Here is a 5,864-nt window from a genome sequence, read left to right on the forward strand (position 1 = left end):
CTCTTTATCACTGATGCTTGTGAGTTTTGACTTTAAATATTGCTTTGACTTATTCAGAGGGTTGTATATATGAGTACTCATTTTGACTTCTAATAATTAGTAACGTAACTCTTCAGTAGAAACCTCTAAATTGGCATTTCATTATAAAAAGTATTCAGTAAAATGAGCTGTCTCTAACCCCTCACTTGTTTTCTGTTCCATCCTATAAAACTGGAACTTCTTTTGTAAAGTCATCTGTGCTCTGCTATTATTTTTTTTTCGAAAATTCTCTAAATAGTATTCCAAGTTCTCTAAATTCTTCTTCACATAGAATAAAGAATTATCTATTTGGAGAATTTGGGGAAAATAACATGTTTCAATTAATTTATTTGTCTATATTATGTCTGCCTGTTCAAAGAATTGGATAGTATTACCAGATTTTGTTCCATTGTTGAGGACATCTGGCCAGATCTTATGCATTCTAGAGATACAAGATATAAGATCTAATCTGGAGACCAATCCTCCCCAAGTGTGTGGGAGGCACTACTTTGGGGGTGTTTCTGTGTTGCCATCCCAAAAATGCCATTAGGTGCACCACCTAAGAATCAAGACTGGAGAATAAGTACTAGGGCTATTGGTTATGTCTGCACAACTAGGCTGGGTTCTGTAGTCCATTATCATCAGTAATAAAGCTGATCTTTAAATCTGTTTGCCATTTTGCTTCTAATTTTTGTCTGTACTCAAACGGTTATGAATCATTTCACTTCCCTAATTCAACACAGTTAAATTAGTAAGTAGTAAGCACTCAATTAAAGCCAGCTGTTACTTTCACTATTTACAAACCACAGGTTCTGATTTTATGCCTTAGAATTTGCAATTAGCAAAGGGAAAATATCATTCAAAGTGAATATTAAATATTTTCTCCTTTTACCACTTCTCTCACTTTAGTCTTTTTTTTCGCTTTTAGTCTGATATTTTAAAAGTAATTTCAGAAGGTTTTCAAGTCTTCTGGACTGAATAGGTTCTGACTAGCTTTCACTTGGAAATTCTAAGGTCGCTGAAGACTACAGTTTGAATATTATAAATGAATATGTTAGACATGTACATAAATATATATGCATCTGTGTATATGTGTATTTTATATGTCATAATTATTATAAAAAAGAGAAGGAATCCTTATTAAAATTTATGACATATATATATAGTATGCGACACTGAAACAAAAAGATTGATATTATATGTTCTTGGTGGACATGACTTTCATGATTTCATTGCTACAAATTGTATGTCATAACTATGGCATTTTACCCAATTTGGCACATTACAAATTGCTGTTTCCAAAGAAATTTTTCTAATAAATTTAAATTTAAAGCCAGATAAATGTTAGGGTTTGGGAAAGTTGACATTGCATTCTTATAAATGGCTGACCTTCTTTGTGCTTATCTGGAATAAAATGGATCTAATAATCTCTTGATTGCCTGTAAATCTCTAAATCTAGTGACTGAAGGAAAAAAAATGTACACTGTTTCAATCGATATTTTATCCCAATATGACCGACAATGACATTAACTATTGTGTAGTATAAAAATTAAAACAGTTAAGGTATTCGAGTTGAAATAACATATGAACTGCTTTATTCACAGCTGGCATCTCTCTTTTGAGACGCTTTATATGTTAACAAACTACCGAAAACACTTTCTAGAACAAGGTGAGATACATATGCACATACACTCAAAATCTCATTTATTTTCACAAAAAGAATGAATAAAACAGGCATTAAAAGAATTATCTCCAGTAGCAATTTTGGTTCATACAAGGAAGACTCTTAAAATAATAATATAATAAAAGCATCAGCATCATATGTCCCAGTTTTGAAATTTCATGTGGATTTCTTAAGATTCATTTAAAAGATTCCATCACTTGAATAATTTTTGAAAGTGGGGCAAGAGCTGCATAATTAAATAACAAAACAAAAATACATTGAATCATCATCTCAGTGCTAAAGATTTTCCTAGATTATACAGTGTTAACCCTTTATTTAACACTTGAAACAAACAGTGTTGTGATGATCAAAGTCAGAGACCCAGGCTTTCTGACTCTCCAGACTGTGTTCTCCACTACCTATTTCTTATGAAAAGTCAAAAATACAATGGGGAACTGGTGATATTTATTTCAATCATATCATTATTTCCAGACTTCCTTCATTAGCATTGCCAAGTGTTTCATTAAACTATTTCCCTTCCATTTTACCCTTCATACACAACAATTTCCTTGGCAAATAAAGCATTCATAAGTACACTGGGTTCTATGTCTGGGGTTTCTGGCAATTGGCATTTTAAGATAAGCAGACAAATAAAGGGAGATGGCTTTGGGGCAAGATATCTTGGCAACATTCAATTTTTGTCTCATATAAAGTAAAATGGCTTCCTCTAAGGGGGCTGTGCTACAATATAAAGATTAGCGCAATTATGAAAGCCTTCTCTTTAGTCATCAGAGACAATATTTCAAAAAGAGGAAATCTATATTTTCTCCTCTATATATCTGTACAAAACTTTAACTTGGAACAATTTGTGGAGCAATTTGTGGCTATTTAGCTACAAAATAGCATTAAATATGTAGAGACAGTTTAATAAAGCATCACCCTTTAGAAAAACCTAATAGAACAACTGTACAAGAATAATTTTAAATGCATGCCTATAAACTACTTCAATAATGTTAAATGCTGTACGTGTTCTCAGTTTATTACTTTCATACAAATAAATGACTTTAAAATACCTAAGACCTCTTTCTTTCATCTTTTCTTTCTTCCTTCCTTTCCTTCCTTCCTTTCTTTCTTTCTCTTTCTTTCCTTCCTTTCTTTCTTTCTCTTTCTTTCCTTCTTTCTTTCCTTCTTTCTTTCCTTCCTTCTTTCCTTCCTTCCTTCCTTCCTTCCTTCCTTCCTTCTTTCTTTCTTTCTTTCTTTCTTTCTTTCTTTCTTTCTTTCTTTCTTTCTTTCTTTCTTTCTTTCTTTCTTTCTTTCTTTCTTTTTTTCTCTGTTTTGGATAATTTCACTTTCTAGAAGAAGCAAAATTATACTATTATCATTTAAAAGTGAATATAAATTTCTAGATGCCAAATATAACTTCCTATCATCTTGTTCCCTCAGATTCCATGCTGATGACAGTGAAAAAAATAGAGTGAATTGATGATGTCGAAGAAGATTTGCAAAGAAAGTAGTTTGACTTCACATTCAAACATCATGACATGTTAAATAAAATACGAACAGTTTCTTCCTCACCAATAATGGAAATTGATAAGAACCCGACTTAGCTAAAACTGCTCTAGATAAATTATTCTTTTTGAAGTAGAAAGAAAACTGCAATTCAAATTCACAGTTACTCTCTCCTATAATCTTTCCCTCTCATTGTCCCATTTCCAGATTGTTAGCTATAAAGCACAGATTCCTGAAATAGGTAATTCTGAGGATAGAACCATCCCTGTATCTACCTTTCAGAAAGATGTGAATACATCAGAAACATGAATTTAATCACAATTACAAAATTGAATTCTCCTTGAAGCTGGGTAAAGGCAAGACAATCTTTTCCTTAGTTATTGCTTCCAATTTGCCAACCTGATGTTATGATTCATCCTAAGAAAAATGAAAGTACTGGGATCCCTGCTTACTTTCCACCAAGTGCATGAATTACACGAGAGCAGAGGAAGAAAAACACAAGCAGGGTTCACAGTCTACTCATATTATAGACATATTTCCTTAAAATATTTTTCTATTTGTTAAGCTGTCCTTTCTTACGAATTCTATCACAGAGGGTAGTTTTAAAAACATAAAAATAATACTTAGACCTAATCAGTGACTTCAGTTCAAACTAATACTTTCTTGAGTGTCTTTAGGTAATGTAGTCCATGTCTGAATAAGTTATGCAAATTTCTTATATGTTCAGAGTTCTAATCCCACCTGGTGCTGCTCTCTAACCAAGGTGGTGACTGGCTGACTGTTTCAGGGGTGCATCTCTAATAGGTCTTGGTGTGGAGCAAGAGAAATGAAGTGTACAAAGCCATGTCTTCTGGATTCTCTTTATTCTTCAAAATGATACATCAAGCTCTTGGCAGGAAAATATATTCTTATCCGAAGCTAGCAGCTGAGGTCCTAGATCCCTGCTTCCGTTCTTGGTCTTCCCACATATGTCTCTTCATTGCTAACCTCCGTCTACCTCTGTTTCCTTAAGGCATTTGGGAAATCTACATTCCCGTTCCCTACACACCGTACACTGGCCATGAAAAGCAAGGTCGCCTGACTTGCTTTCTCCTGCCTCAGCCACTAATAATTTCCCTGCACAACATTGAAAATGACCTTTTTGGAAATTTTTCCTAAAAGTTTACAGCCAGTGTTTATCATTAACTGATTCTATCATCAGGGGATTCATGCCTTGACCTTTCTCCCTTTTCTACAGTACACTAAAATAATAGGAGTTGGGATTTTGTCATTTTCAGTCCTTTATCATTATGTCTTCTTTATTCATTTCCTGGGTGTAGCATAAAACTGTAGTATACCAGTTGGCTAGAATAGATTGATAGAGAAATAAGAGAATCTTTTATTTCCCAATGAAGTCTGACTTTGAAGATTCTCGTCTATTATTTAGGAAGTCAGAAACTGAATATTTACTCTCTTTTAGGGGTTTGATTTTCTGGCCCAGCGCTCGTGTAACTTCTCTTTCCACTCAGAGGCTAACAAAAAAAGGGTGTGAATACCAAATGACAAGGAGAAAAATCCAGAAATATATTTAAACTTCATTCTCCTATTATATATTTCACTACTAAATGCAAAATTTTATTAGGTAAGTATTAATATTTCCTACATTTTAATGTTTATATGAGGTTTTACTGCTTAGAATAAAACAGATTATAGGCTATGATCTATTTCAGCCCTAAAAGAAAGTTTAATATGTAAAGAAGAGTGTAAATCAAGTAAATTCAGTAAGAAGAATGGAACCAAAAAAAAAAAAAAAATCTGAAACAGAATCAGGTCTTATAAATTCAGTACATTGTACATCTGATTTGAGCTGTATTCCTGTATTGAAGAACCTGGCTCAAATCTCTGCTTTGTTTTCGGGACGCTACTGCTCTGGAGCAGACCTTTATTATTGCTTCCCCATGCTAAGATGGCAGGCTTCCTATCCCAAATCCCTGCCCCTGTTCTACCGTCCTTTCTTCTCTCCTGCGCATGTGCAATCTTGTGTTTCCCCAAACTCAATTCTATGCTCAATTTACATCGGTGCCATTTTTTTCTCAAGTAAGTTCTAAGTATGTTTCTGTGGCATTAAAGCCTGACTGACACTAAACTCTGCTACACTTTCTTTGCTCTCGCTTTTCTTCCACGGCATGATGCGTTGTTGTTTTGTTTTTTAATATTCTCTAGTACTTACCCATCAATTTGTTGCCTCCAGAGGATTATGTTAGTTTCCCTCTTCTTTTTTCAGTTTCTTCACAATTAGAATAGTCTTTTTACTGATAATTTCCAAGTTGGTATCTGCCATCCAATCCATTGGACAGCCTCAGTCATGTAACCAACTACATGCAGGATAAATGTTTCAAAGCAGACAGTACCAAAAGTGAAAATATCTTTCCACTAAATCTGCAAGTTCTCCTGTATTACTTTACCTCTATTAATGACCTCACTATCCACCCATTTCCAGCTAATACGGCAATTTAATGTCTTTATATCAGCTCTAATTCCAACCACGCTTTTCATAATTTTTTTTAGCTTTATTGAAGTGTAACTAACTAATGAAATTGTAATATATTTCAAGTATACAGCATGATGTTTTGATATACATAAGATTTGTGAAAGGATTCCCCATCTAGTTAATTGACATATTCATCATATATTT

The sequence above is a fragment of the Camelus dromedarius genome, chromosome 13 (genome assembly GCF_036321535.1).
Source record: "Camelus dromedarius isolate mCamDro1 chromosome 13, mCamDro1.pat, whole genome shotgun sequence".
Classification (NCBI taxonomy): Eukaryota; Metazoa; Chordata; class Mammalia; order Artiodactyla; family Camelidae; genus Camelus; species Camelus dromedarius.